This window comes from Hylaeus anthracinus, unplaced genomic scaffold, assembly GCF_026225885.1.
Source record: "Hylaeus anthracinus isolate JK02 unplaced genomic scaffold, UHH_iyHylAnth1.0_haploid 4, whole genome shotgun sequence".
Taxonomy (NCBI): domain Eukaryota; kingdom Metazoa; phylum Arthropoda; class Insecta; order Hymenoptera; family Colletidae; genus Hylaeus; species Hylaeus anthracinus.
In genome coordinates, this window is record NW_026535289.1 from 7182858 (window position 1) to 7205295 (window position 22438).

The 22438-nt window shown below is 42.9% G+C and overlaps 1 protein-coding gene across 1 annotated transcript in view; it reads right to left on the reverse strand.

The window, feature by feature from the left end:
* The window catches only part of LOC128894617 (discoidin domain-containing receptor 2-like), a 170723-nt gene that overhangs the window by 115065 nt on the left and 33220 nt on the right, over positions 1-22438 (reverse strand). Inside the window, exon 2 of the mRNA XM_054156461.1 lies at positions 11620-11673. The gene's annotated coding sequence lies outside the window, so the exon portion shown is untranslated. The remainder of the gene's footprint in view (positions 1-11619; positions 11674-22438) is intronic.

A 22438-nucleotide genomic window follows, 5' to 3' on the forward strand; every position in this document is an offset into this window, starting at 1 on the left:
GGAAAGAAACTTACTTATGATCTCGATCAAAAGGAACCCTTACGATCAATGTTTCGAAATTTCAATTAATGGAGTCTCTTTTTCATTAATTTTATTCCGACATTTTCCTATGAATTACTTAAACGAGTGGATGTCGGGCGAAGTCAAAGGGTTGATGTCCGAACGGGCCAGAAACGAAGCACGGAAGGGAGGAGGAACGACCAGAAGAAGATAGGTTAGCTCGTCAAGTTAGGGAAAAACGTGAAATCGAATTTACAGAGGTTGCTTAATGTATACGATTTCCACCAACGAATTTTCCCATCCTTCCTTCCCGACCCGTGGAAATCAACCGTCAAGAACAAAAAGCGACGAAGGCCAGCGGCAGTCGAGCGGAGGCTGGGTTCGACCACATAACTTTGAGATTAATTAAATTTAAGCGCTGTTAAAAGGATTAATTAGTAGTAGGTACTTTTGCGAGGACACCGAACCTCGGGACAGAATTATGTCGAGAACGAAAGTTTCGTCGAAGGGGGAATGAAACAGCAGCGGGAGTTAAGGGTACGTTTACAGTACGCCGCCGGGGCGGAAACTTCCCGGCTCGACTTATATCGGATCATTTGGTTGTAACAGAGCGTGACATTGACTTTAATTCGGAGCACTGTGTGCTCAGCATTTTCACGGGTATCGGGAGCATTTGTGTTACCCGTTGCCGACGTGAAAATGTTTAAACCACGCCGCCCCCGCTCTATCTGGTGGAATAAATGAAGTGGCTGCGAGCAAACGCCGTGATAAGGACAGGGAGTCTCTGCAAGGCGGAGAGCTTTTACAGCGAAATCGAAACTGCACGTGGAATAATTTTATATCGACGAAACTTTGTGTAAAGAGCTATTTATTTGGATAATTATTGGAATAAACTTCGGAGCGATGATAGGTTACTTTACGTTTCTTACATTACTTTTATACAAGTTGTGAAGTTTGTTTTATTTATTACCAGCTGCGCCCCGCGATTTCACCCGCGCGGAATACTATTTATTTGTATGTCGTTTGCGTTCGACTGACAGTTCAACAACGTGAACCTTCGTAAACCAGTCAGTGATTGTCTTTTGTTTGCCGTAACACAGATATTGAAATTTCGAACTGAAACCTTATTTTTATCAAAATAAAATATATCCTATGTCCTTCCTCAGGACGCAACTTATCTCCTTGCCTAATTTTATCGAAATCTGTTCAGCGATTTAGGGGTGAAAAGGTAACAGATGGACAGAGTTACTTTCCCGTTTATAATATTAGTATGTTCAATATTAATGAATTTATAATATCAAATAATATTTAATATTGATGAAATGTTATTATGTTCCAAAGAGAATTACATGGAATTACACTCGTAGGTCTTGCGCTCTAGAGAGAAACAAACATCAATCCTGGAAGGGAATACAGACCGTATTGGGTCGGACACGCTAGTCAGCCTTCGCGAGGCCTGCGGCTGATCGAAAATTACTCGACACTGTCCTCGTTCTACTTGGTCACAGAGCAATCTCCCCAACATAGGACTGATCATTGGTATATAAGTAAAGAAAATGATTCCAATTTTTCAACTTTTTCGCTCGTATAGCTCCGAATCTCTCTAATCTAAACTCTCTAATAGAATCTTTCCATACGATTCTCGGGTAAACGGAACATCGTATCGTATCACCCGCAATGGTAAAATCCCTGAAATCGGCTTTGCGTTCCAAGAACGTTGGAGTGAAATTTTGCAGGTGGGATTCAAAGGGCCCGCAGTGATAATTCGAACAACAGAATTCAACGAGGGCCGCATTGTTGTACCGTGCCGCCAGAGTATCGTCTTACCAAATATGCTTCCTGGCTGAGAAAGCGAGACTGACAAGAACCACTCAGGCTTGAGTAGCTTGTATACCTCGCAGGAGTAACGGCTGAAGTACTCTCTAAAGCCAGGAGAGCCGAATGTCGAACGGCTCAGCGTTGAAACAACCAATTCTAGTCGGTGAAGTATTCTCTGCGGTTCGAGAACTAATACATGCGAAGATGTTACTATAGTTTACAGAAGCGCTTTACTACGCGCCAGGCGAGCTGAATTGCGCCTCCTAACAGCGTCCATTAATATGGTAGACAAGAGCATAATTCGAGCACGACTGCAACGCGCTATCCCGCTATTCAGCCGGAAGAGATTCCCGTTGTTACCACCGCGAATCGATTGCGAATAGTTTTAGAAAATTTGCCCCATCGTGATTAGCCTCGCATTCCTAGCTTCCTACTTCCCAAGAGATTACATTCGCCTGGAAAGGCTAAAAGTATCATTATTCATTTACTTTACAAGGAATATTTCATTATTTTGTTGAAGATAAGGCTGCTTTTAGAAACCTCACTCCCTCGAGACGCTATATTTCTACCATTCTTAGAAACCTCCCAATGAAATTTTCAGAAATTGTCGATAGAAATGTACGTAATAAAATAAAAATAACAGATAACTGAAAATTAGTTTAAAGAACGCTATTTTAAATACACGAAGCGCATATATGCTATTTGCGAAATTCGTTCGTTTTCCGCGACCCATTTCGACGAAGGGCCATCGTGGGTTAAGTTCGTTTATAAATATTGGTGCCAGGAATTTCTGGATTTTTCACTGGAGAATCTATGAGAAACTAATATCGAGGAGCAAGCTTCTTTAAAGTATCGCGCACCAGAGAGGAGATCCTACCGCGGGGCAGGGTAAAATTGTAAGTGATACGAAGCCGACCTGGAACATTTGTCTGAGAGCAAATCGATGTTGGGTCCGCTACGAAAATAAATAGCAAAGTGGATTTCGAATAAATTGGAGAATATAGAATGGCGGGCATCGCGAGAGTGTTGGCCGCTATCCAAGAATTTATCCACCGATGTTGCCGTATAAAAATTTCAACGTTATCAGGATTGAACCTACAGCCTGTTTCTACCGTTGAATACCTAACGAAGGAAAATAGAAGAAAGCGGTTCGTCGACCGATGCGTGTTCCACTTACGAATACGTAACTATCTTTTTCGACCTTCTCCCTGTGATGATAAAACCGTCTGGGGAAATTACAAGGCTCGCTCGTGCATGTAACTCCGGCATTCACGTTTTTCATTTTCTTATTTTGCGACTTCCTTGCATTGATTGGCATGAATAACGTACGGGGTGAGTCACAGTAAATCGATACTCGAAACAGCTGCTCCAGTTTACATCTTATCGCGAAAAAGAAAGTTTGAAGAGGACTGTTTCATTCATCAGGAAACGTGGAATAGACAATTATTTATGAAATTTTTTACGAGAGAAATGGTTCTTTCTGTTTCATGACTTGAATATTATTATTCACTCGTTCGGGTTATAACAACTTGTAATTTAATGGAATGTACGCGTAATTGGAGATTTTCATGTCGTTCTACGATATTCCTTTTTCGTATCAGCCGCATGATTACAGGAAAACAAGGATTCCCGAGGATCTTGAAATCTTGACAAATATTCAAGGAATTCCGCGTGTACCATCGAGCAAAAGCTCATACTCCTGAAGTAAATAAATAATACAGGTTCTTGAGAAGGTATTTTTCATGAAACGAAAGATGATCTGGTTTAAGAAACGATGGGTTAATTAACAATGTTGGCCACGCTGTTGCTTCAAAACCAAAAAGTACAACACGTAACAAAAATGGGATTACCCGAGACCCTGAAGATGTAGACAACGTGACTTCGAAGATAAGTGGAGATCTGGAGGGTTAAGAATGATTTACGTTGGCACGAGTTTCCCCTCGTCTCGTCGACGGGCAAACCTAACCGCGATGGATCCCGCGGTTTGGAATATAATTACCCCGAAACGGACAGGAAATAATTTCAGTCCTGTCCAAGTACTATGCATCACTCGCGCGAACCGATCGGGAAAGGAAGTTTAACGACCGCCAGAGCGCATCCAGCACGGTTCGTCTCGATCAATGATCCCCGGCTGAGTCGTAAATCTTCTTCGAGTTCCATTTCCCGCTCAATCTTTCGGGAAAGGTATCGATTTACTTTCACGTGCAACCAATGCTCCAAACTTTCGAGAGGCTATCAGTAGATTGCGCCAGAAGCGCCACTAGTTTGCGTGCTCACCGTGCGCTGAGATCAACAAAATATCGTCCATTATTATTAGAGGTGCTGGAGTTAGTGTTTTATAGGTTTTGTAGTTTCTTGAGTTTATAAACTGATATTCTGGGGGTAGAACCACTTCAAATCTAGAGTATTCTGACTTCACCAGAGTTTACTTAAAAGTCAGAGTCAGATCTAGCCTCGATGGTTCGTGTCTTTAACCCTTAGCACTCCTAAGTCTTACCGACATTTCAACGCTTTTGCCTTAGTAATAAAGATACAATCAGTACTAAAAAATAAGCTTGCACGTGGAAATCCTGCTTTCCGTCGAACTCGACTTCCGTGCGTTGGCTTGGTAGCCTCGTTCCCAGTTTCGCTGCCTGCATCAAGGAAATTGTCCAAGAAGAAGCATAATAAGGCAAGGCGAGTACACTTGAAAAATTTTAGCAGTCAGAGGACCAGGGCGAGACGAAACGCGAGAGAGGGCGGTTGGATGGATCACCACGTGGTACGGTCTCCAGCGCGACGCGTCGACCGACGACAGTAGTCGGGGGTTGAAGGCAGCAGAGGGCGAGGCGGAAGAGGTAGAAGAGGGACGGTTAGGTCGCTAGTCTCTGTCCCCGGGGGCTCAGCTGCGGCGGCACCACGGTGATCGATGTCTCCACTCTCCGCAATTTGAACAATGTCCCGCTGACTTGGACAACCTCTCTCTCTTTCTCTTCCAGCTTCGTTCCTTGCCCCCCATTCCGCCATTTTCCTCCTTTTCGGCTTCCTACGCTCGCTCCAGTCCTCGTTTCCTTTTTCCCCGGTCCGCGGACCATCATTCCCGGCATTCCTCGCTAAAGCGAACGTTATATCTGAAAACAAGGACTAGAAACCATTTTTATTTACTATTACAGTGTCCTAGAAAATGCATGTTGCGGGATTTGCATTCATAATCGTGACATGATTGGGCCTCTGTTGGATGTACAGCCAGCATATGGATAGAAGTTTATAAAATGAATACAGCGTGTAGTATCAAATTTTCATGACAACGCGCATGAAACAAATTCAAGTCATAATCTGGCAACTAGCAAAAGAAGGGTTTTTCAACCCTCTATTAATACATATACTGTCATCAGGTGTCACTTTCCGCAGCCAGGCGTTAAAGTGAGATAAATGACGTTTTTCAAACGTCCATACATTTCTGGTGGACACGGATAGTTTGCTTCAGCGGAGATTGAAGCTCTCATTCGTGCCGCATCCAAGTAAATACCTTGTACAACGTTATCCTTTTTGGACAGTCGCATAACATGGCATTGTACTTCGCAAAATAAGTATCGAAATCTTTGTGGAAATATCCACAAAGTGGTTAAATATCGGCCCAGACAACGGCACTTCTTTTCGAAGGCAGTTTAAAAAAATTCCACGACCTTCTAATATTCCTAAAGACGGTCCGAAGCAAAGAGAAATAATACACGCGCATGTGTGTGTGTGTGTGTGTGTGTGTGTGTGTACGCAGGGGAAACCGGTGGGTTGAAGCTCCACGACGACTTCTTGCCCCGATGGAAGTCTGAGCGATCGCAAGTTTCTTCGTGCGGGCTAAACAAACGCAAGGGATGAGAAGGTCTGAAACGTGGCACGGAATCGGGCTTCAAAAGCCCTTGCCCGTCCATGCGTATCGTCGTGCTTTCTTATTGAGACAAGTGCTCGCAGACACGGGACGATAGAAACCTCGACAGACGTATCACTGCTGCTACTTTAATACTCCTATTCTTTGCTGCTAGCGATTATCCGCTTGGCTGCACCCTTTTCTCGATTCGAAAACGGAGCTAATTTCAAACCACTTCCGCACGTTTCTTATCGAGACAACGGATTCCTCGCCGAGTGCTCGACGTACGAACCTCAGCAGACGCGTCGATACCGATCGCTTCAACCCCTAGAATCGCCATTTAACAGGCGACCGCGCGGGGCGTGTGCGTGCATTCAAATCGATACTCATTAGCAAGGAAACATACGTCGCTGATGTGGATTGCAAATTTACAGACCGTTTCAATTACTAGGAATTCCGTTAAGTGTCTAATCGTGTAACAAAATGAACACGATAAATATTTTGAAAGTCGCATTCTAATTGAAAATCACTTCTTTACTGAGATCGGAAGGTGGTGACTCTATCGACGACAAAGATTGGATATAATTTCCTTCGGAAACTAAGTTGAAGTTCCATTCTTTAGACGCTCGGGGCGTTTGCCTTGACCCATACATGTAGACACTGGTTAGCGAGTTAGATCAGGCAGGTACCTCGAGATCGGAATACGTTTGCCTAGAAACCTTTGGTACAATAGTTCTCAAAGGGCCCCTGACAAGGAGTGTGCATACCTAGGATGAATACAAACAATGGCGTGGTAGCAGCCGATGGCGCGCGGAATTGCGAGGGTAACTTATTCAAGGTTTACGTCAATGTGGCACGCTGACGGTACTTTGAAACTTTAAAAGTAAATCTCAGCCATTGTCCGATAAATTCCGCTAACCTCCAGTTATTCGCCGTTCCATTTGGGGTTAACCGATCGCTCTGGACATTGACTTTTCTCAGATTATCACCTCCTGGTACCAATTACGCGCTACTTATATTACTCCTTAAAGAAAGTATGTCACCTCCTTCTTGACATTGCCATTTTTACCGTATCGGACATCTGTTACGCGAAGAAGACTTTTAATATTGACAAAAATGAGAAAGTCTGTTTTCAACGTAAAAAATAATCGTTACGGTCAAGTAGCGTTGAGTAAAGGTACTAGCTGCTCGTCCAGCCCTTCTCAAAGCTCGAGAACGAATATACCGCGTAAGTCGGGTAGCTTACGGTGAATTATTTCCGAATTAAACGAGGAAATGATTAGATTCCCTCGTTGAAGGACCTCGGCGAAGCATTAATCTAGAATAAATCTTGCGAGATTTATCCCTGAAGAGAGAATTGAAATTCTGTATTCTCGTTGAAAGAGTCGGATGGGAGAGGGTGGAAAAGAAAAGAAAGGAGAAAGTGGCAAACTTCCCGACGAGTTTATGCGCGTTCCTATCCGGTCGAGGCTTGCAACCACGGAGAGTGAAACTTGGCCTCGTCTGGAGATGAAAACCGTGACGCGTCACGGCACGCCTTGGCGAGCCAGAATCGCGGGTACGACTTTAATTCCACCCCCTGACGAAACGTCGAGGACGGATCTCGACTGGCGCGGGAACCCTAGGATATTCGGCGCTTACGTTTCGATGTGATGAATATTTAGCGGCGGTGCTTCAAAACGTTAAGACGTCTCGTAGACGCGCAACTATACGCCAACCACCCCCGCCGCCCTTAGCCGTCCCCTTACCCGACCGTTTCATCCCTTTCGTAATGCGACTTAACAGGTCGTACTTCCGTCTTAACTTCCCCGGTAACAGGAATTCGCTGTTCCGCTGCGTCGACGTTGTTTACGACTTGCCAACGGCGTTTACTATAATTACGCTTTAAAAAAACTGCGAGTCGGCGGTTTCCTCCGCTTGACCCTTTCAGGGAGGGAAGCGTCGACTTCGAGTTAGGAATTGTTGTGAAAGAATTATAAATGTTTAGGGACAACGATGATATAGATTTGGTAAAATTATTGATAACGAAGAAGACAGTTTTAGCAGATGGTAGATTAATCAAGGTTATTATTATAATTCTCTTGAACACTAAACCTACCGACGTTAATTTGGAAATATTTCTATCGTGATGGAACAACTGACTAGTCTTAAAGACACTCTTTTCAATTAAATGCAAACATATTTTACGTGCAAGTAAATCGAATAATGCACGAAACAATTGAATATAATTCACACATAGCATATAAGAACTGTAAACAAAAATTTGAAAACGGTCATTTGACCGGTCGTGGTAGGTTTAGTATTAATATGTGTAAGCTGTACGTTCGCAGCTTCCATTGCACAGAACCGAAGATAGGGGACGACGTGACGCGAGGCCTTAAAAATAATCCAAAAAACCAATTTGTTCTGCTATGAGATTAGACTCTTTAAAGCGCAGCTTTGTAGTAAAGTAAAACCAGCGAACGGCAACGAGCAAATTGAAATAATTGACCTGGATATATTAAACCCGGCCAAATTACGATGATAACGAAATGCCCGATGAACGTCTAATCAGGCGCGGCGCGCATAGGTCTAATTACACGGCAAGCTGCAAAATAATTAGCGCGGAAGGTCGCTGGATACCTGTCGTTAACGGGAATTAACAGCGTTGGTAAATATTTCTACAGAGATAGAGAGATCGCCGACTTTCGCCCTGCACCCCTTAGTAGTTAATAATAACGAGAATCGCCAACTGTCGCGAATTTTAATTCGAAATGTTCAATTAGCGAGGGTGCAGCGAGCCGTGTCACGGCCGTATCATCGCCCCGTAACGACTGCCTTCGTTCTTCGCCGACATAACAGGCGTAAATTGGAAAGTGATACCGAATTCACGCGTCACCGAGCGCGACGTGCGATCAGCGAGTTAATTATAGATATCGGAGCGAGAAAGGGTATTATGGGTAATTGGAGGTGGGCCACGGACGAAATCGTGGCCCACCCTTCGCGTAAACGCGGTTGTCGATTCGCGGACACGTAAAAAAAAAAAAAAAACGGACTCGTACGAGTTTCTGAAAATTCGATCATTTCGTTTGCAGTTTTCTACTTGTAAATTATAGCACGCCATTATAAACTTCATTTCAGATTTCAATTATTACTCGTCTAAGCCATTTCGAAGGCTTAGATGAGTCGCAAAGCGTTTGTTTGAGACTGTTAATTGTCTTCCTCGCATTTAAACATAAAAGTCCACGTGTTAATACATTTATGTCGATCCCTCCCTCGTTCACGGTTAAATCGTTCGAGCGACGTAAATCTCTCGGCGTTAATAATTTCGCTCGCTCGAGGTGTCGCGTTTTTATTCTCGTTGTTGCGACGAGAAAATTAGCCGGGAGAGATTTGAGTGGAGGTTCTCTGCGTAATCGATACTACGCGAGCCCCCGCGTATGTCGGAATGTTGAATTATCTCCGAGCTTCGGTCCATTATACGGGATACATACTCCGATCATTAACTTTCCGAAACGAGATGGATTCGTTGACTTTGCACTAGTCTCGTTCAAGTGGAAATTCCTGCAGGACGGAAAAACAATTCCGACACAATCTCCCATTCACCGCGAAACTAGGTAATAAATTTTTGAAAGTGTTCGGTTCGAATAGCCCTGTTATATGCAAGCAGCCTACTTAACAGCCTCGCTGTTCCAAACCCTTCCGTAATGCCCTATGAATAATTTCAATCCTGTTGATAAGAGGATTAAAATTTCTAGCAACGTTCCCGAGTAGACGAACAATGAGTACGGTACGAAGAGGGCTACAATTGATTTACTCGAGAAGCCCTCTTTTTGTGCTTGGACCCTACAGCGTTCTTTTTCTTCAGGGGCGTGTCAGACTTCGCTTGGCAATATTCGATCATTTATCCAATTACCACACCTCCGAAGAAGCAAATCTCCCTGTCACGAGGATGCGATAAAAAACGAACCCGTCGCGGATAATGTACAAAGTACATCGACAAGAAAACAAGGGGGCGACTAATTTCGAGCGGCAACGCCAATTATGCCAGTGCGGGGATCGAGCACACATTTCACTTAATCGACGCATGATCTGCATAATAATACCCTTTGAATCGTTCCGAACAAGGATATTCACAGGTAGGAATATGCAGCATTAAGATCGAGGGGGGATGGGCGGCTGGAAGTTTCCTTTTCTTTTTAGCGAATAAGCTAAACGCCAACGTGACTTTCGCATATTCTTTAAAGATTTCGATACTTTAACGAGAGAAATGAATTTTTTTAAAAGGGATAGGTAGCACGATGCGAGCCGCTCATTGTACAAATCGACTAACTCGACTTTATAAAAAATCTGAAATTTAAGTTTCAAAATGAAAACGAACGTAGTAGCGAGAAAAGGCAGCAGCTATCTAGTAGCTTAAATTGTAGGTGAAGATGAAAATGAACTTAGTAACGAGAAAGCAACTTACATTCAGTCCCATAAATATTCGTACCCTCTATGTCTACATTCAGACATTCCAAATAAATTTTTCATTATAAAAATATGCATGTGTAATGTTGATTATAACAATAATGAAACTGCTAATAAAATAAAACATTTATTTGGAAGCATCATTTAATTGAGACGAATTCTTGTAATAGACACAGATACGAATATTTATGGGACCGACTGTATATAAAGGTCTAAATCGATACCTAGTGTCAATGTACTACGGCACCAAGTATTTCACGGTCTAGAAATTGTACTACCAATCATCCCCATTTCGAAGATATCGCGGAGATTACAACTGTCCAAGGGCTTAGCGAGCAGGTAACAGTAAATAGGGGGTCTGGTGGTTGAACACTCGCTGGACCAGGATGCCACGAAGGGAATAAGCGCGGCATTGGTTGGTCCGTTTGTGATTTAGCACGATCACCGCCGCACGATTTCGTCGAGTCCGTGCTCGGGGAGCGAAAGGGTGCGCTGGTACACCAGCGTCACCCGTAGCCGCGTCCACCTACCGGTTTGTACTTCCTGGCGGATGACTCTCCGGTGTACTGGTGTTAGGGATCCATTAGCTAATGGCCACGCCAGCCATCTGCTCGACGCTAGCTTTTATTCGCCCGTTGCCGCTCTCTCTTTTTCGTTCTCGTCTGGCCGCCCTTCTCCGTGTCTTTTTCTCGCCTCCCTCGGCCACCGTTGTCCCGCGGCTAAGCCCAGGCCCATAACGGGGACCACCGATTCATTTATTCACATCTTTCTTTTTTCCCGCGTAAGCGAACCCCTTGGCTGCTACCAGCCCTTGCCGCCGCGGTTCTTTCGTGGTTTTCGTTCAACATTGGATGGCGCTACGCTGGTGTTTGTCTCGCCCCTCACGGAGCGTAAGAGGAAAGTTGGGCGAGAATTGTCCTCGCGTTTCGTGCCAGGGAAATCGACGAAACGAAGCTCGCCGGTTCGCTACGCGGTTAACTGAATCAAAGTTTAGCTGTACAGCTAGCTCCCGTTATTTACTCGTTGGCAAGATAAAGTCAAAGTAAAGAGAATTCAGTTACAAAAATGTGTACATGCCAAATGTGATGGTTAAACGTGGATTAAACGATTCATATCTAAACGTGGTCGTTGCTGGTCGTTTCAAAAGTACTTAACATCGCGTTGAACATGCACAGTATAATTTTCGGAACCACGAAAGGGTATGGTGCTTGCAACGGTAAGAGAACGTCAACGTTATTCCAGCGTGCATACTTCGCCCAGCCGTCAGTCCGTTATTTATGCGGGCACATTTTTGCCCTGGGTAAAAATTATATCCTCGTAAAAAGTTCAAGGTGATACATGAGGGATTTAATTTCCGGACGCCGACCAGAACCTCGTGTCAGGACACGAAAGCTGCTTCGAAACGAAACGCTCCGGACTCAGACTCCGTATTTAGGCAATCCATTTGGACTGTTGAATAAAATTACAGCAATTTTTGTTTGCGAAGAATAAATAGTAAGTGCACTGACCTGAAGGGTAGCTTTATCCTTGGAATCCAAATAGAGTACTTTCCCTTGCGAAACCTGCAACAGTAAGAATACCGAGAATTTGTAGAAATATTTTGATAGAGATACATTACTATTATTATTAACCCTTTGCACTCTGCACCATCTCGTTGCAAAATATGCGAACAGGAATCGCGTTACATAGAATAGTCTAACTTTGAAAATGTGTCTTTTTGGTATTATTAGACTTGATTGCGAATTCTTACAGCCTGCTTGAGATGTTGACTAACAAAATTTCTTAGACTTACGATCTCCCCTCATAGAGGACATTCGAGGGCAAATGGTTAAATATATGTGTATAAAAATAAAATATTCTGTGATGACAGACGTTATAGTCACACCACGTTTCCCTTAAAAAACTAGAATTTCTAAACACATATCTCTTCTTTTTACACGAACCATGAACCATCACCTTCAATGATCGCGATTTCCACGGAGGATCGAGAAATCTCTACCGCGAAGAAGCATTCTTTCCAGTCACCGTATCGAACAATCGTAGTCTGGGAGAATATATCGCAAGAAAATTTGTACCCGGTAAAGAAAATACTGAAATCCCCTGGGTAGCCTCGGTCTTGGAACTCTGGCATTCTCCGGCGACTTTCGCGAACGGGAACGGACTCGCGGCTCACGAACGGCGAAGATTTACAGAAATATTTTGACAGAGATACACGTAGCAACGCTGCATATTTCAACGGTCACGGTTTCCACGGGATCGAGGACTCTCTTCGGGTAGGGTGCTCTTTGTCTTCGTTTGGTAGACTGGTCGGCTCAAGGGCTTACCAGTGAGGCTGCGAGGTTGAAAGGGCTACGCTCGGTACTTAAACGCGTGATATATGCGATATACACTCGATGCTGCCCACAGGTACTTACCTGTGTACTCGCGGGCAGGTAGAGGGCATGATCTAAGGCCGACTTCTACACATGTTCGCCTACTTTACATTGCGGTGAGTAATGTGCCACGGACCTGGCATTAAAAGCGCCAGTAAAGTCGGCTTCGCCAAAGGGTACAACGTCGGCGACTGGTACCAGACGCCCGTTGCGACGAGAAGATGGACAAGGGGATACGTCTCGGCCGCTAATAATATGTCATTAAAAGTGGTTATTTAAACAAAAAATTGGACGAGAAAAGATCACACGCGCGGCGATTTACCAATGGCGTGGTCAGAAGTGAGAGTCAAACACAGAAAAAGATCTAAACCACAGACTTCATTTTGAAAAATACATACTTTACATAAAAACGCCTCTAGAGTCAGCTGTACCAAAAAAAGAAATGAACGAGGGAATAGGTCACGTTACTAATTTCATGCCTATACAAAAAAATTAAAGAAAATGTTTCGCGCATCGCGATTATGTGCAAATGCATTATGCGTTTTTTATTCGGCAGCTAGGCGGTTCGATATCGTCGATAAATCGTTCCCAGCGTCCTTTCAATGTAAATTCGCGAATGGTTATTGTGTTCGGATAATCGTCGATGGAAATCGCTAGGTACGTAAAAATTCCGAATATATTTAGATCCAACGCGATGACGTTCGAGGTATCATATGTCGGAAGTCGCGGGTTCGATTATGGATCGTTACGATAAATAAATGATTGCCGATCGACGTGGACAGCGAAGGTTAAGAGTAGTAAAATTGAAATTCACGTTGCGGCCGGCGCGTACGAGCGATTCAATCGCATCGGGCGGCGATTTTGCATTTAATATTACGCTCATTGTTTGTGCGCGGTGGGATTAATTTTGCGTCGCGGTTTATTGGTTACGCCGAGCATATTGCTGGCTAATTTACCCATCGAGGGCTGGTAGACTTCACCTATGCACGATAAACATTATTATTCAATCGTAGATTGTGTCTATGCATGCAAACGTAATCGTCCCACTGACGATACTGCGTTACTGCTTTTCAACCGATGCATCGCGATGCTTGGGAAGCGATTAGTCCGTTTATTACTTCGATTACTTTAATCGCCTCAAGCATAAAAGAGAAAAGAAACTTAAAGAGATGAAAAGTTTACCATGCTTCAATTGAGAAAGAATTATTGAATTTAAAAACTGACATAGATAATAAAGTAATGAAATATCATAACGCACAATAATTCGATAAATGAAACTGAAGGTATGAAAAATAAATATAAAACACAAGAGCCGTAGGTATACCTGGAAATGGAGCTCTTAAAACAATTATTTGATTGGTAATTGTTTCACTATATACGTCGACAAAATCGACCGTTTTTTAAAATCCTCCCAGGGTATACGTTGCCCTAGTAACTGTACACAAGCCGACGTTGTTGTTTTGGAGTTTCGCATTACACGTCTGCTTTCCTCCAAGAAGTGCACCTACTAATTACCTGCTGCGTCAGTCTCCTCGTTAACTGTAGACGAGCAAAGGGAACGGAGAACAGACAGGAATTTCGAAATAACGGTTAACTCGCTGCAACCCAGTCGGAGGGATCAATTCGAAATTTCCACCATCGGGATTCACAATCTCCTCTCCGCGATCGTGGCTCGCGTTGCATTTAATTATCATCTTATTAAATTTATACATTATTGTATCTCACGATAAATAGACTGCTGACTAGGCGACATGAACGATGTCTATCTTCCTTTATTGTCGACGAACAAAGAATTTTTGGTTCGTATCGACAATAATCTCGCTATCTTGAGCGAGTGCATTTTTGCGTGGTCGCTAACCGCTCAATACAAGGTAACAGGATCACGGACGTCGCAAAAATCAACTTTAAAATTGCCCATAAATATTAAACCGGCCACGTAACAAGAGATAACATGCATGAAAGTCTCCGAAGCATATAAAGTTATTAATGGGACGCCTGGCTGATGATAAACAAAGAGTAAGACGATACGCATTCCATTAATATTAATATACGTGCCAACAATATCTAAAAAAAAAAAACTACCGGTTTTCAGGAAAATGTCTCTGAAAGAAAGAATCGAAACCATTCTCGTTCCTTCCAGCGTAACTTTAAGAGAATACCATAAATACTAGCGAAACGAGTACTTGAATGAGTGCGCAAAACAAGCGAGAAATCGTCAAACGATCATACGCTTCGGTTGAGACATCGTCCACAAACCAGAAGTAGCAGTCACGATGATAATACGATTTGCGGAGCGTTGTCCTCCTTTTTCGTGCCGCGACTCGCGATTAGTTATCCGCTCGGAAGTTTCGACGTTGACTGGAACCAATTGTTTCCTTCCACAACTGCTCCTCCTAATTACTCGCCGACAGCGAAGCCTTCGTTCGGACTCACCCCCCTTTTTCACAGAGACAGAGACGCGGCCAGCGAAGAAGCAATCAAGGGAAGAACGAGGGGGAAAAGTAGCGGAGACCGGTGGAGTCCGGTGAATCGAACGGCAGGATTCGACAGATGAAGAGGAAAACGCGAGAGGAAGACGAGGAGGAGGAGACGAGCCGTGTGCACAGCGCGCTCCATTCATCGCGGCAGCCGCCTTTATGTACAAGTAAAATTACATTGAATCACAACACGTTGTCTGGGCGAATTAACGATGCTCGACGGGTAACAATGCTACGTATCTTCCGTCCCTCGGGGGCGAATAATTGAACGATACGACTTAACACGTTCGCTACCACGTCTTCCTAACGAGACTCCCTTTCCTTTATCTCGTTCGCTCTCTGTACCCATTTTACATCACAAGCTGGATATTGTAAATTGCATACAAAATGGATTCATAAATTGCATTGCTTAATTCAATGCTTTGACGTATATCCTTATGAGGCACACGGTTCTGTAGGTTCATTAACATAAAATTCGAAATTTGTGCGTTTGCAATTTCCCTGGAAATTGGATTACTTGATTTGAGGAAATATCAGTAGAAAGAAAACAGACAAGACTCCAATCTAATATACAATTCCTAACCCTTTGAGTGCCAAGGAGCTATATATCGCTCTACCGAACACTCGCAAAAAGGCCAGGTGCGATATATTGCTGCTCAAAACTGTAAGTGCTCGTTAAAAAAGTAACTCGTTAAAATTGTCTGGCATTTCTCGGATATGAAAATTTCCTCTGGCACTCGAAGGGTTAATAACTGGTTTGTTTAATGTAAACACGTTCCTTTCGACTTCTTGACTCATAAACATTTACCCAATTTTATCCATTTTTGTAAAAAGATAAACAAATCTTTACGTATCCATATTTGGCCATTTCATTGAACAACGAAAGAGTCAAGTTCCCCACAACTTTCGTGCGTTAAATGGCGTGTCCCGACGATAGGCCCTAATAACTTGGAAAAAGCAGTCGAAGAGTAACAGAAGAGCGAGATCAAAGCTTACGGATGCGGGCGAATCGAATCGAGAGGCCGAAGGAACAGGAAGCGGAAAGCTGGACGAAGAGCAACAACTCCGCGAGAGTACACATCGGTGTCAAAGTGGTTGAAAGCTGGCAGGGGTCCCTTTGTTGCACCGCTCGAGACGCTTGGCATTATTAAAATTGGCCCCGCGGAAACACTTAACGGCTTGGTCTGCCGGTGGTCTAGCCTCTAGGCGTCTAAATTACGAGCGAATGTATATTTCCGAACTGCGGCACCGGCGAACGCTTATTTCCATCCAGCTTTCTTTGGAAATGCGCGTCGCGAAGTAAAATCGACGCTGTCGGTGCATTTAAACCGTTTGAATGATTTACGCTTCGGAGTGATCGTTTGCATGGCTTGACGTTCGAGAATTCCGTTGTATTCAACGGCTTTATTCTTTTAGAATTTAAATTCCTCCTCGCCACATTGTCCTGAGAGATTGAAATCTTACAAGGGAAGACACTTTGGGAGGCTCGGCTGTTTGACGAGCGCCGTTGCTCAAATCAAGGGCTCTCGAACGAGGATTCGCAGGCAATCTCTGAATAGCGAAAAAATTGCACAGAGGTTACTTCGTCGAAGACATTTGTTCGTTAAACGTACATTTCGTCTTCTTTTAACCCTTTGCACTCCTAAGGCCACTTGTTCTGCCCAGGAACTTGAAGGCGTTCTACTCCTATGGCCAGTGTCACTGCCCACAATTTATCATTACGTTTCAATAAGCGATGGGTGTCTAAATTCAATTAGTTATAAGATCAATATTCTTAAGCAATAGCGTTAAAAAATACGCTAGTTTTCAATTATTTGTTTCAAACAACTTCAAATGAAGGACAATATTTCGATTATTATTATTTGTGTATGATTATGTTCGATAATAAAAATGTAAAATTCTGAAAAAAAATCGTATAATTTAACAAACTGCAAAGAATTTTTCGTAGCCATACCAAAACTCAGAAATCTAAGAAAAAATGGTCTTGGAGTTGACTACATGCATATAGCCAAATTGTTTGGAGTGCAAAGGGTTGATCTTACAATAGTTCGTTGTACCTAAAATACACAGCTGAATGACAAGTGCACGACTCGAAGGACGCATTATTCTTCGTACCTTTCCAACCCTGTTGATCTTAATCGAGTGTACCGGCATTCAGCGCGTGTAATTTCCTATAAGGAGCAACCACTGTCTCGCGAGGATTTCAGAAATTCAGCGACCGTATCGCGTTAGAATATTACTAGGGGAGAACGGTCGATAGCACGTGTATCGGCGTCGGCATGCATGGACTTTTATGGTTCCGTATAGGAATTCTCGTTGCACGGACAGGAACTATCATACTCGGGGAGCCGCGGGTTGGCTGCCCATTCTTGGAAGCACGAAGCAATCTCGAAGACGCTTCCCATTGCTTTATCTGAGCATTCACGGGGGTTACGGACTCCGGTTGGACGTCGTCCGGCCGTATCGAATGCCCTGACTCAACTTGATTGCCGTAATACCGGGAAAAAGCTTAACGAACGGATTGTTGCTTCGTCGACAGACGAAACGTGCGGCTGTCACGACGCCCGATGAATGTCTAACAAGTTACGAGGGATTCGTTAGTCGAATGCGCAACCGTCTTCTCATTCAGACGCTCGCAGCCGAGTGAATATCTCCATTCGGTGCTAAAAATATTTTTCGACACCTGGCGGGGCTAATTAAATTGTAAATTATATTCCCGACACGATCGCTTCTTTTTATCCCGCGAAATCTCGCCGTCGATAAAACGGGGGGGTCTGAGGGTGGGGAAAGGTGGAATGTAACGAGTCGATTGTCGCGGAGTTAAAGCGTCGGAACGTGGGATCGCCGCGACGAAGAATGACTGCTTGATGTGTAACGACGACTGTTCGTCGAACAGAGATGAATCGCGTTGGAGAGAAAAAGTCTACCAACGGTCCTGCCACTCGGGAGTCGCTGGTTGTCGCTTGATTATCGAGGTTCCGTCGCGTTGGTCGAGGTTCGTGCTAATTGCCAGATAGATCGTCATCAGGGGACGATAGTAGCTTCGGTGAATCGAAGTCCTCTTACAGGTTGATTCACACTTCCGTTGTTTAATAGACGTTTCTTGTTGGTTACTTGGTATAGTAAACATTATGGTAGGTATAAAACCAAAGAATGGTTGTATGATTCTCTTTGGGTAAATAAAAATATTTCTTTTGCGTAGGTTCACCAAAGGGTAAGCCTTCGAATACTTGTCAAAAAAGCTATAATTCTATGAAGATCAACGCGTGCCTCCGACTTTTGATTGGCAGTGTACATTAGATAAATTTTTGCAACTCTGGAGCGTGGAACGAGAAACAGCTTGATGAACGATCGTTGACCGATCTAACGGGAAATACGGCATGAATTTCGACTTGTCGAACGAATGACGAGTGAAATGAAGTTTAAAGGAAGACCGTAGCGACCTGGCAGGAACATGACCGGGCGCATGCAGAGAGAGAACGAAAATTGTCAGTCGGGATTAACGTTGTCCGTAGCCTCCAGTGTGTATTACGTCCCAGGAAATATTGGCAATAATTCAAACGAACGTTCCCTCGTACCTGTGCTAACCTCCTCGGTCACAGTTAATCGCGTCGGACGATTATTTCGGTAAACGTCGCTAAACGACGGATTCTGGGAACTCATCTAAAACTGTTCGAATCGATTGGAGCGAGCCCGTGTTCGAGTAAAAGCAGGAAATTGTCCCCTGAATCGATTTATCGAACGAGTTTCTAAGTTTCTTTTGCTTCCATGAATATTTCAGGTATCGTGAGTGACAGTTTTAGGGTAATTATATCTCTAGTAGATACAGACAGAGATAAAGATGTAAATGGATTGAAGAATAATTTCATTTCTGATAGATTAATGTTTGCCTCTTCTGATTTTTATGAACACGAGATTTGCGAGGGAGATTAAGTAATATTATCGATAAAGTATTCAAAACGAGTATATCCCTGAATTAATATTTAGTTATTATTTGAAAGTTCTTTTCGTGCTGATCGAGGAAACATATCACGCGTTCGTTTGCCTTTCGATTAATTAAAGTTTTGAGATGAGCAATATTTTCTGGGATGCCTCAATAGTTCCGCCATTGCTCAACATCTACTGATGAGGCCATTTAGTGAAATTGGTACGGTAATAATTTTCATTACGCCCGGCTTTAACGAAACTCCAAAAGGCATTGACGTTATTCAGCATTTAGTTTCAATGAGCGAAACCCGTGTATGGTCTCTTTAGATAATATCTTATAGTGTTCGCGTAAATACGAGAAAATTGTGTATTCGGAATATAAACCATTCTCGTTGAAAAATTCTACGCGCTGGCTTTATAGATTTATCGTGATATAATACACGTATTCTATCCCTAAGTACATCCAATTGTTACATAGTATCAATATCAGTGCTCGCAATTATCATAATATTAATTTTAAAGTAAAATAACGCAGTGCGTTTAATTATTGCGTCAAATATCGATATTCTGATTAATTTAAGATACTAATTACCGTTCAAAGGCCTTCCCGTAACTTCGAATTTAATCATAATTAATTACATGTAATTGAAATCATATTCAACATTTTACCGAACAATTCAATGGATATTATGGTTGTCTCTCGTTTAATTATAAAGCACGGAACGGGTAGCGGAAAGAATGCCGGGGATCAATATGAATTTTCATTTAACATTCCGACGTCATCGGTCGACCGTGTGGTTTGACAACATGTAACAAGTCGATGCTCGAGGAATGCGAAAAATTTCATAAATCCTGTGACGGTGAAATTTCAATATCAGTGTCGCGTCGACCAGCCGATAATTAAGCAGAATTCTTACGTGTGCATAATTTCGGGGTCGTCGTTCCCGTGTGTGCTCGAACAGCAATTTTCTTCGTCGTAAATAGGCTCGATCCCTTTTCAGGTACACATGTGCACCGTTTCCGTGAGAATGCCTGCCGATATTGAACAACCGCTCATCTAACCTCGCATCTCGCGGTTATATGAGAAATTGCTTAACGAATGGGATGCGGAACGAGCTATACTAATTTCGTGGCATGAAACGCGTCACTTTCAGCGGGCTACGAGCAATCTATAATAACCAAGAAACTGCATGGAAAATATCATGCTTGATCGATGCCATTATCAGTCGTATTTAATGACGTAGGAAACACTATATTTAACGTAATTGTAGTTTTAACCAGTCATCTTGAACTATGACTCATATCGTAGTAATATCCATTATAAGATCGAAACCTTCTTAACATATATAACATGCTAAATGCATTGTTCTTATAATAAACTTTTTCAGACTTTATTCCGCTTACAGAAAATAAAAGCATCGGGCAGAAGTTGCGCTGTCTGCTGCAGCAAGAGAAATAGCAAAGGGAAATAAAGCAGGAAGCGGACGAGATACTTCTGCCAAAGTTGGAATGCTGAATTATGAAGTAGCATGCTTCAAAATTTCTACCACACCGAATTAAACTTTCAATTGTTTGCTAATATGATTGTAACTTTTGAGTTCGTGAAATAAGTATTTTTGTTCCCTGTGTACTGCTATGCAGGTTACATCGCTCGACATAAAAATAAACCTATGGAGAACAATCTGTCTCGAACGAAAAATCGTTTACATTTTAATTGAAAAATTAAAAAATTTCATGTAAAAGAGTAAAATGCTTGAAAAGTTACCATATTCGTGGTACAATCTCTAACGCTTTTACGGGTAGAGAGTAATCGCCGCTGCTAAAAGCGATTCGGTTAAATTGATTTTTAACAACACGCTTGCACTCGGTGTAAACGTAATCGTAATTAAATATTCGATTAAAAATGCGTACGCGAAAATTGGAAACGTGTCATTGATAAACGGGGGAAGCGGAAAGGGCCGAGGGAAACGATATTATAAATGAAATTGTTGACGCTTTTGAAGGAAACACGTTCGTTAATACAAGTTCGAGCGGTCGGTTCTTGAATATTCATCCCGCACGATGTTTCACAATGCGCCATTGTTGCATTTCAATAGAACGGTTCTCATTGTTCAAATGTAATGCTTGCACGAGCCAGCTCCGCGAGTGGGGTCGCTCATAAACACTGACAAGCGTGAGAACCACGAGACGCTGCTCGAGCTTTCGTGCTTTCGTCGATTTTTGCGTCGACGCGTCCACGGAACGATGGAATCCCTTTGTCCCTTTAATTAAAGGCCTACGCCACCTTTGTGGCGAAATGATACGCTCGATTGAAAATATTTTTTTATTGGCGAATAATACTCAAAAATAATATAGAATAGGCTTATTCATCCCCCGTAGACGCGCATATCTGCTAAGTTGTCTTCTGTTAGTGCTAGCTCTTCTATTGCAATTCGCGTAAAATAAAATACTAGTGCAATATGTGGTATACCAAGAATATTGTCTTTGAAAGGAATGATCATAGCTGACACTGCAATAATATCAGTTCAAGCGTCATTTTTAAACTATTCTCATAAAACAATTTGTTAAACCATGCATAAAGCTCGTCATTAGATGGCATGAGTGTAAAAAAGATCCACTTAATACTTCTCCTTTAAAAAAAATCCAAAAAGATCGACCTGTTTTTTACCTGCTCCCTCAGCCCTTCTCATGCTGCGGCGTGCACTTATGCCCGTGCAGCCTTGAATCTACGCAAATCAGGTCACGTTAAAGACCATGCGTGAGATCCCCGTCCGAACGGTTGTAATTACGCGGCGAAATTATATCGTGGTTGCAGGCTGCGCGCTAAAATGCGAAGAAAAACTCGTTCGCGGCACGAAGAACGGAGGCCTCTTCTGAAATCGAGAAAATCGAGGCGCACCGGTGACGGTAAGAGGATAATTGCACTTTTGCGATGGAATTCGCCCGCTCGTCGATCGAAACCACCGCTGTGGTGGACTCTGTGATATTAAATGTAATTGGCCCCCGTGTCAAGCAGTACTTTCCTTCGTAACTGGATGATAAATGACCGCGCGAGCTTGCTGACCCGTTGTGTGTGTATGTGTGTGTCAGATTTCTCGAGAAACGACGATTGCATGAAAGTAGCTTAATTCACTCCTCGTCCTGGCGTAACCGTGAGAAACTTGGCGCTTGGCGATAGTGTGATTATTCTGCCCCTTTGAAATGATTTTTATTAACATCGATTGTGTAATTTGATTGCATTCTTTGTATTCTTTGCAGGATCAGTGGAGTCACTCGTAAGAAGAAATGTGCAGATATTATAGAATTAATAAAATTTGATTTTACTCCTGATCAGGCTACGTGACGAAGGGTTGAGTTCCTGATCTTGTAGTGGACCACGTCTAGACTTTATAACGACGTGAATACTTTGTTAACTAAGGGTGGCTTAATCATTTATCTCTAATTAAATCAGGATATACACCAGGTGTAATCATCGAAACCATTCAGTACTTGGCGACGAGCTAGTGGCGAATAATTGCCACTTGCTAATTACAGCCCCAAATTACATATGG